Source organism: Vombatus ursinus, unplaced genomic scaffold (genome assembly GCF_900497805.2).
Source record: "Vombatus ursinus unplaced genomic scaffold, bare-nosed wombat genome assembly UNPS02009824.1, whole genome shotgun sequence".
Classification (NCBI taxonomy): Eukaryota; Metazoa; Chordata; class Mammalia; order Diprotodontia; family Vombatidae; genus Vombatus; species Vombatus ursinus.
In genome coordinates this window covers 1,038,594-1,048,399 of record NW_020949602.1, presented here as the reverse complement: position 1 = coordinate 1,048,399, position 9,806 = coordinate 1,038,594, and the positions used below count along the sequence as shown (strand labels likewise).

Below are 9,806 nucleotides of genomic sequence, written 5' to 3'. Positions count from 1 at the left end.
GTGTGTGTGTGTGTGTGTGTGTGTGTGTGTGTGTGTGTGTGTGTGTCTCAGTGTTAACAGCAGGGCTGTCCAAAGGATGCCGTACTAAACCTTTTCTAGATGTTTGGCCTTGACTTAAGGGGGCTTCCCTCCCAAGACTGGGTGAGGTCACTTGGGGAGTGAGAGGGTTGGCGTCACCTTCCGAGAAGCTGATGAGCCTGTTGCTTGCCCCAGGTAGCACCTGCTGCCTTCTCAGGGAAAGTGTTCCTTCTGCATTCTGTCCAGAGTCTCTTAATTCACTCCCTCTTCTCTCCTCCCATCTGCCCCTCTCCATTAATGGGATGGGGGTGGGCAGAAGGCCTTTTATTCTCACCTCTTGGGTCCTTCCATATACATTAGCACGTACACATACATTAGCTCATTAATGCATTTACTCTGGGCTCGGTGTGTCTGCTTATTGGGGGTGACGGCTATTGGGTAAAGAACGGCAGGAATAAAGCCATTCCATCCACTCCTGGTTTTTCCAGGAAGTGAAGTCTGTCTTGCCCATGGCCCTGTTGTGAGGACTGTATTATTTCATCCTGAAAGGGCAAGATAAAACAGCAAATAGAATTATTCCCTCATTTAGCTTTATTGAGAAGTCTTCTTGATGGTATGGCCTCTTCCATTATGCTCCGTACGGAAGCTCCCTTGCTTTCCTCCCCCAGATCCCAGGGGTACCAGAGTTATGGACTGGTGAGCCAGGAAGGGTCGAAGACCGAATGTTGTGGCTTCAATGGGGACCTTAGAACTTGCGTGTTAGAATTCAGGGTGTCTGATTGGGAGAGTTCCTTAGAATGTTTAATGTCAGAGTTGGCAAAGGTCGGTTTGCAGGGGCAGTTGGAACTAGGGTCATGGAGCTGGGAGGGGCCCTTGCCAGCCTGGTGCATTATCATAAGGTTACTTATCCGCTGATGGGGATTTGTTATCTGGGTACCTCACTCAGGAGACCTAGACTCTGGCCTCCCCATGAAATTGTAAGCCCTAGAATGAAAAGGATGCTCACTTGTACGGGTGTGGCCGTGGGGCAAGTTTTATATAACTTTTGAGCTCACTTTCCTGGTCTGTAAAATGGAGTTCATAGTAATCTGGGTAGTCATGAGTAAAGTACTTTTTGAAAACTGATGTAGAGGCACAACTTGGGGTTCTTCTTGTTGTTTTTTGAGGGGCGGCTCTTTATCGGGAGCCTCGACAGGTGGAGGCTTTAATAGTGGCAGATTTTGGTTTGATGTCAGGAAACCTAGGAGAAGAAAGTACGTCCTGGCCGCCTGCTCTCTGGCAATCTGCAGAGGACACATGGCCAGTATTCCCTAAACTGCCCTGTAGGCGAGAGCCTGTGGCGGCAGCTTGCTCAGGGCTCTCCAAAGGTGGGCAGCGTGGTCATTTCCTGGGGGCTTATACACAACCGTGCAGGTGGTGTGACTCAGGGAAGGTGTCATGGAGGAGCTGGCATTTTCACTGGGCCCTTAAAGGACGGCTTAGATTGGGTGGCATTTCAGAGCCTGTAACCTGAGCCCAGTTTATAGGTGGGGTGTGTCAAGGGAAGAGGGTAATGCATGTCGTCCAGGACCAGCTTCCTCGGAGCCTTGAGTAGCTGTGACTGAGGAGTCCAGCCTTTATATCCCAGCAGGCATAGGGATAACGTTAATGTAGCACAAAACATGCAGCCCTCTGAGGTGTATCAGCCAATAAGGCAGTAAGCATTTATTAAGTGCCTACTGTGTGCCAGGCACTGTGCTGGCATCTGTTAAATGCCTCCTGTGTGCCTTATGCTCACATCTCTACAGTGTTTTGGAGGAGACGTAGCGGATTCTCAGCACAGACAATACAAGGCAATTGCAGGTTGGGGTCTGTCGCTATTTTATATATCAGGAAGCTGAGCAGTCCCTTCCCCAGCCCTTGCATTTCTGTTGGTTGGCCCATCATCTCTGCCCCCCGGCGCTCCCTAGCTCACGGCCCTTCCCCAGTGCTCTTCCCTCATCAGTCACGTGGGGTTCAGGGGTGGTGGTGTTTCCCCTTTCCTCTCAGGCCTGAACCCGGTGAGGATGGGGATCTTGTCTGGTCTAAAACTCTGTAACTCTCCCAGCCCTGCAGCCCAGGCTGTCCTCCCAGCAGATCCCTAATCAAACTTTCTTGATGGTGTTTGTATGGCCTGAGATCTGGGCTCTGGGGGTGTAAACACAGTCCAAGGCCCAGAGAGACTAGCTGCCTGGCAGGAGGGCTCCTCCTGACACTAATCAGGTTAGGCTGAGGTGGGGCAAAGTTGTGTTATTAAATTCCCCACCCTGGGTTTGTAGGATGAAGGCAGTTTTAATGAGATAAAAAGCTTAACCAGGAGTCCAATTAAAACCACAGCCTTACCTGTTTAGGCAGGCTGTCTGCAGGCCCGACCTGTGTTTCAGCTCTGCCCTGGCTGGCTCCTGGAAGCCAGGACCAGGCTCTGGGAGCATGTCAGTAATGGTCCTCAATCTTCATTAGCCATCTCTTGCACCGGGAGAGGGGGGAGCCAGGCCCTTGGGACTCAGGGGCATCTGGTTTTCTGACATCTCTTCCCTTCCTTTACACACTCATACCTAAGGGGGTAGAGCCCCCGGTCAGGCTTCCCGGATTCCTTCCTTCCCTGTCATGGCATCCTTTGCTGGAGTGGCAGGTCTAGGGGACCTGGAACTACAGGGACAGAGAAAAAGAGGGTTTGCAGGGACCTGCAGGTTTGGAGGGGCACCAGCTTCTTGAAGACAAGACAGATTCAGTGCGAGCTTTGGTATGACTCACTAAACTGGGAGACCTTCAGGTCAGGGCCTGGGGCTGGCCTGTCTGTCCGGCTGTCCTTTGAGCAATTGGGTGGCACCGGGCATAGGGTGCTAGACTTGGAGTCCAGGAGATCTGAGTTCAAATCCTGCCTTCAGCTATACAACCCTGGGCAAATCAGCCTCAGTTTCCTCGTCTGTAAAATGAAGATAATATTACCTGCCTCACAGGGGTGTTATGAGAATCAAGAGAGATAATAAGTGTAAAGCAGTTTGCCAGCATCATTATCATCATTATTATTTTTATTTTTATTAGCAGCAGCAGCCTCATCCCTCCCAGATCTGACAATTCTACTTCGAATCCTTCCCCACTTTGATGTTTTATGTTCTTGGGCACTTTGTGTGACCCAGGGCAGGTCATTTGCCTTTCCCCACCTCCGTTTCCCTTACTTAGGTCAAATCGCGATGATAATAATGCCTGCACTCCACAGAGCTGTGAGGCTCCCATGAAGTAATGTGTGTTTCCTCATCTGGTTATTGGGGTAACCCTAAAGCACCTCCCTCTCCAAGTAATTGGAGTGAGATCAGTGAGTGCACAGTGCTCAGCAGAGTTGGGCGTCATCCAGGGGTCAGGGGTAGGTGGGAGCAGACCACGGCAGAAGGAGACGGGCCTTGGAGAAAATCACCCGGCTCTTCCTTGGGCTGGGATGGAGAGGCCGTGTCCAGCTAGGGAGATGGGTGAGAGCAGCATCTGGGAGATGGGGGATGGTTCACCTTGGCTTTGAAGGAGCAGGAACCCCAAAATCAGATGCTGGCTCTGCCCTGTTGGAGCTGCGTGAACTCAGGCAGATCTGTCCCCCTTTCTGTGCCTGTTTCCTGCTCTGGGAAATGTGGCCATTGGGCTGTCTGACCACTAATAACACAAGGACTTTTGGGACCCAGTAGTGTGCCCAGATGTGTTGTAGAGCTGGGGTGAATCTTGGAGGTGAATCCGTCCCCTTCATAGCATCGGAAAATAGAGGCCAATTAACCCACTTATTTTATAAGTGAGGAAACTGAGGCTGGGCTAAGTGGTAGAGCCTCTGTTGGAACCCAGCTTCCCTCCAGGCCAGTCCTCCTGAGCAGGGAGATGCCACGGTGCCATCGGGCACAGTTTGGTTGGCACTTGATGCAATAAAGGCCGGTGGGCTGCCTCCAGAGAGCCTGCTCTGACCATCTGCATACAGGGCTTGGAGGACCGACCGATTGGGCAGAAATTCCCACCTCAGACGGGAAGAATTGGACACTGAGGTCATGACTCAGATCCCCTGGTCACCCACTCATGGATCCCCCTTGCTGTGATTAATCTGGGAGTCTGTTTGCCAGGTTCTTGTTTGACTGATTTGGGCTGAGCAAGCGATGGAACTTAGGCCTCTGTGACCCCAGAAGGCCAATCCTTGTTAACCTCTTTGGCCGGCGGAATGGGGCCTCAGCCTGAGAACCAGTCCAGCCACGCCAGTTACCTCCCCCCCTGGAGTAAAGGCAAGGGACTTGTCCCCCAACTCCAGGCATCTCATCTGCTGGGGACTTAGAGCACAGACTGCTAGAGCGAGTTACAGGAGACCTTGAAACGGAGAGTGTGCAATGGAGAGGGGCCTTAGAAGGTAGAACATTGGAGCTAGAGGAAGCTTAGAATAGGTGATGTCAGGGCTGGGAGGGGCCTTAGAGCAGGGGATGTCAGGGCTGGGAGGGGCCTTAGAACAAAGAATGTCAGGGCTGGGAGGGACCTTAGAACAGGGGATGTGAGAGCTGGGAGGAGCATTAGAACAGGGAATGTCAGGGCTAGGAGGGGCCTTAGAACAGGGGATGTCAGGGCTGGGAGGAGCATTAGAACAGGGAATGTCAGGGCTGGGAGGGGCCTTAGAACAGGGGATGTCAGGGCTGGGAGGGACCTTAGAACAGGGAATGTCAAAGCCTGAAGGAGCCTTAGAACATTGTAAGGGCACAAGTAAGAGAGATCACGGTCACTCCTTTCATTCTATTATGGGTGAGGAATCCGAGGCCCAGAGAAGGGGATCAGTTTGCTCGTGTTTAACCTCTTGAATACCTGTGCGTCTCTGCCTGAATCCAGGTATTCATGCCTCTTCTCCCCTCTCCCCCTGGGTCGCCATGGTGGCCCCTCCCATCAGTCAGCACCCATCATGCAGCAGGCACCTGCTGGCTGCCGGGCCTACAGAACCCAAAAGGCAGCAGTCCCTGCTCTCGGGGAGTTTCCATTCTTTTGGGCCCACGGCTGACAGTCTGGCTCTATCATAGAGCTCTGCTTCTCTCCTCCTTTTCTATTCAGTACCAAATTGAACCAGGGAGCAGCAGGAGGGATTCTTTTCCAATGACATCAGCTACTGTTCTCCAGCCTGTCCTGGTGATTCCAAAAGTCCATGTTCCTTCCGAAGGGCCTGTGGTTTGAAGGGTCTCAAGGTGGGAAGAGCCCCTGCCTTTCCCAGAGCCCCGCCCAGTCTGCCCTTCCTCTCCACCTGCTCCTCCTGAGACTGCCCCTCCCCCGGGTGCAGGTCTCCCCAAGTGTTTCCTGTCAGACCCTCTGAGAGGAGGCTGGAAACATGCAGCTTGCCACCCCCTAGGGCAGTGAAAGAGACATCTGTCTTCAACATGGCAGGGGGGGAGCCAAGGACTCCAGCCTCCCTGGCTGGTAAACAGGCTGCTTTGTCTGCGAGATATACAGTAGGTGGGGTTTGCAAGAGTGAGATAAATCACTAACCCAGGCTCATCCTTCCCCCCTGAGAGATGATTCCATTAGCATGAGTCTCAGCCAGCAGGCGGGAGTGGAGGAGGATACTCCCACTGTTCTCTGCTCTGGCCACAGCACAGCTGGCGTGTTCAGGGCTGGGCACCCATCAGCAGCACTCTGACTGTTGTTTTCTACATAGTCATGGTTAGCCAGAGTTGGCAACCTGTGGCAGGAGCAGCCTCGGTTTATCGCTGGCCCCTCCCTCCCGCTCTCCCCAACCTGCCGTCTTGTCCTGGTGGACGAGACCCTCTGAAGTCCACTGGGGGTCATCCTCCCCCTTCTCTGCCAGGATATCTGGGGTGGACATGGCTGTTCCAAGAAAACTCCTCCACTCACTACTACCCACTATGGACAAACGGCATTGTTGGTATATATCCACCAGACTGCGAGCATTTATTAAGTAGGCACTAGGGATACCGAGTGGAATAGCTTCTACTCGCGAGGAGCTTACATGGGGGACAAGAAGGTACATATTATATATAAGATAAATTCAATAAATATATGGGAGTTTGGGTGGAAGGGAGTTAGCAGCTGCAGGAGGCGAGGGATCAGGCAGGGCTTCATGCCAAGATGGTGCCAGGGCTGCGTCTTAAAGCAAGCGAAAGCCCCTCTGGGATGGAGTTGAGGAGGGAGTGCATTCCTGGATCGAGTGCCGGCCAATGCAAAGATCCACAGGGAGGAGATGGAGTATTTATTGTGTGTGAGGACCAAGGGAAGGTCAGTTTGGTTGGATTTCAGGAGGCCGTGGGAGGGAGTAGCATCCATTGAATCTGAAAAGATTAGGAGTTTGGGGCTGAGTTGGGTAGAACTCCGAAAGCTAAAGTACCGAGTTTCTACTTCATTGAAAAGGTGATGAGACGTACTGTAGTTGGTTGAATAGATCAGCGGTATGGAGAATAGACCTGAATGGTGAAAGATAGGAGGCAGGGAGGCCAGTGAGGAGGCCATTGCCAAAATCAATTATAGATTTAGACCTCCAAAGTCATCCAATTCAATTTCCTCATTTTACAGAAGAGGGACCGAGGCATTAGGTTTAAGGGACATCCTTTCCCAAGATAGGCAGTTCCCATCTAGCACTTGTGACCCTACTAAGATCAGGTTCCTAGTTCTAAAGCTGGAAGGGCCCTCAGAGGCCATCCTGATTGGATAGGTGAGGGGCCGAGGCCAGAGGAGCGCAGTGGTTTGCCCAAAGTCGCACTGATAAGTGAAGGGGGTGGGATTTGAACTCAGGTCCTTAAGACACCAAAGCCCACGGTGCTGCTCTGAATCGCTCAGTCCCTCTTGTGTCTCCTCTGAATGGCCCTACTCTGTGAGGGGCCCAGGCTTGTTCTCAATAGATCGCTCGCTTCCTGGAGCCCGAGGAGATGAGCAAGTCCTCCTACCCAACTTAGACCCTGTCTTAGCTGGAGATTTAAAAGAGAGAAAGAAAGCAAGGAAGGAGGGAGGAAGGGAGAGAAAGAAAGAAGAGAAGGGAATGTTGTCATCTTTCTAAGTACGAAAGGTGCCTCACGACGGTCATGAGCTCTCGTCTGTCTGTCTGTCTGTCTGTTTCCTTCTCCCCTGTGCAGGCCCTGGAAGCTGAGTCACAGGGAGGATTTTCCAAGCTCTACAGGATTTGAAGGTAGACTTGTGTGTGGGCTATTGAAAGAGTGCTGTGCCTCTTGGGTGATCGTGGTGAAGTGCCCCCCACCTCCACCCCATTTGTTCCTCACTTGCCTCTTTTGTAAAATGGCCTCGTGGGTCTGGACCGATCAAGGTGGGTCAGTCTCCCTCAAGCGTTCCTGGATCTTTGAGAGTCATTTTCACCCAGCAGTCCTGACAGGGCCCCCCCCCCATGAGGACTGAGTTACAGAAGGGCCCCCAGAAGCCGCTTAGCTCAGCCTCAGCCGTGTACAGGGTCATCTTCCCGCTCCGTGCTCTCTGCTAGCTCTTGGCGTGAGGGCATGTAACATGAAGTGTCTGACTTGTCAGGAACACTGTGGCTCTATCCTCTTTCAAATACTTTGCCGCTTAACCCCGCAAGGCACCAAACCACCCATGAGTCTCATATGTAAAATGGGTCTAATAGTAGCACCTCTCCCCCGCCTCTGCTGGGTTGGGGATCCAACAGAGTGCTGTACTCCATAAGTGTCCCCCCTCATTAATAGTCATAATTTTGGGAGGACTCTGCAGTGGTAGGTGATCAGAGGTCCCACTTGGCCCCAGGACTCTCTGAATGATTCTGTTAGCTAATGGGCACCGCCTCCTGGCCTGGACCAGCTCTCCAGAGCCCCGAGGCTTTCCTGGAGTCAGGCCAGTCGGCCAGCCTGGCCATCCCACCTGGTGGGGACGCCCCCTCCATGGGCAAAGCCCCTCCCCTGTCGCCGGGCTCCTGCTCTGCCCGGTGGGGTCCAGACACGGTCCCCTGCCAGTCTTCCTTGTTGCGTCTGAGGGTCGGGCCAGGCCCAGCCCATGTGGACACCTACCGGAGGATCGATCACGTGCAGACCCAGGGCCTGCCTGGGTTATTTTGTCCAACTTCTATCGCCTTCTGACCTACATCATTCTTTATTTGCAAAGCCGTCCGCGCAGGCAGCGGTAATAAATCAATTAAAGACTCTGATGAATCGCTTAATGGCTGAGAAAATAACACTAAGGCCAACAGCTTGGGTCTCTCCAGCAGTACCGAAGGACGCTGGTTGACTCAGGGTGGAGAGACGAAACAGAGACTGTTAGCTCAATTAGGACAATTAGTGAGTGCGATTTAGGGGCTTAGCTGGCATCTGCTGCTGCACCAAGGCGCGGCTCTGGTGACTGAGCAAACGTCTGAGATGGAAGGAGCGGGCTGCGGCTTGGGGTTTGGGCTCCCGCTCACCCCACCTGCTGCTGCTGCTGCTGGGGGAGGGGCCACTGGGGAGTACCCTCCCCGTCTCACACACACACACACACACACACACACAGACACACACACACACAGACACACACACACACACACCCGTGGCCCTTTTGAGCCAAGCATCACATTCTCCCAGCCTGCTTCCCTAGGACCCAACAGTGTGTACTCCTGCTTTCAGGTTCGGATGAGGGGCGGGAAAACTTCCCTGGGCATGCAAAAAGAGGCCAGGGAACCCCCTCTGCCCCTGGGACGAAAGTTCATGTGTACAGCTCTCCTCATTTCCAGACTCATTCCCTGTCGATGCTAAAAAGGAAATCCTTGTACTCAGCGGGTGGCTGGATTTTGTGGCCTCAGGAAGGTCCTTGTAGCCCTGATGAGTGAATCCCAGGGTCCTAGCCTGAGATTGTTTGTGTAGCACATAGGGAAACTGAGGCCCAACTAGATGCCTCGGAGGACTTTTGAATGGGTAAATAAATGGATGCAGAGTAGGTGGAAGCCCATCTTGTTTCAAAGTGAGGGGGATGGAGGAGATGGACCTAAGGCCCCTTTCATGACCCTGCTCTTATTTGGGGCGAGGCTTGGTTTCGTTCTTCAGGTCTAAGATTTCGTATTCAAGGATTCGTCGCCATTTTCTGGGCCTGTGCTGTGGCTCAGCTTTTGTGCCCCCCTCAAACATCAACTAGGCAGCTTGGAGTTTGCCAGTGTGGACGGGGGGAGGAGGGGGTCAGGGAGGGCCCCAGTGTGCCCAGGCAGCCTTGAGTCTTCTTTCCGGCAAAGTGGAGGCTGCCGGAAGGCTTGGGGCCAGCGGCCATTTCCCCAGTGGGACGTGTTTGAGGTCAGTCAGAACACCCTCTTATATGATCAGCTAATGGCTGTCATGACCCCACAAGAAACTCCTCTCTCTCTCCCTCTCTCTCCCTCTCTCTCTCTCTCTCTCTTCTTCTTCTTCTCCCTCTCTTCTTTCCTCCCCCCAGGAGAAACACCAACTGTATAAGGAGTGTGCTACTCTTTATCGAGAAGGAGGGGGGTGGACCTCAGTGGTGCAGAATATCCCTTAATCTCTTTTTCGCAGGGGCATGTGCAGGAGGGTTTGCCCATGCACACCCTGTGTGCGGCGGGTAGGCTGCACTGAGGGTGTGTGTGCGTGGAGGTGAGCCGTTCCTGGCTGAGATCCACCTTACACACAGGCATTCCACCTGGCAACGCCCCGTGAAAGGGAGCCGGGCCTGGGCAGGGGCTCAGGAGACCATGCAGGGTTAATGGGCCATGGGCCCCCAGACTGTCCCCTTCGCCTCTTTCTAAGAGGCCTTTTATCTTCATGTTCACACACACGGACACACACACACACACACACACACACACACACACACACACACACACA

The 9,806-nt window shown here is 53.2% G+C and overlaps 1 protein-coding gene across 5 annotated transcripts in view; it reads left to right on the top strand.

Annotated features, from left to right (window-relative positions):
- SSBP3 (single stranded DNA binding protein 3) overlaps positions 1-9,806 on the top strand; it is a 161,461-nt gene that overhangs the window by 97,096 nt on the left and 54,559 nt on the right. The gene's annotated exons all lie outside the window — the stretch shown is intronic.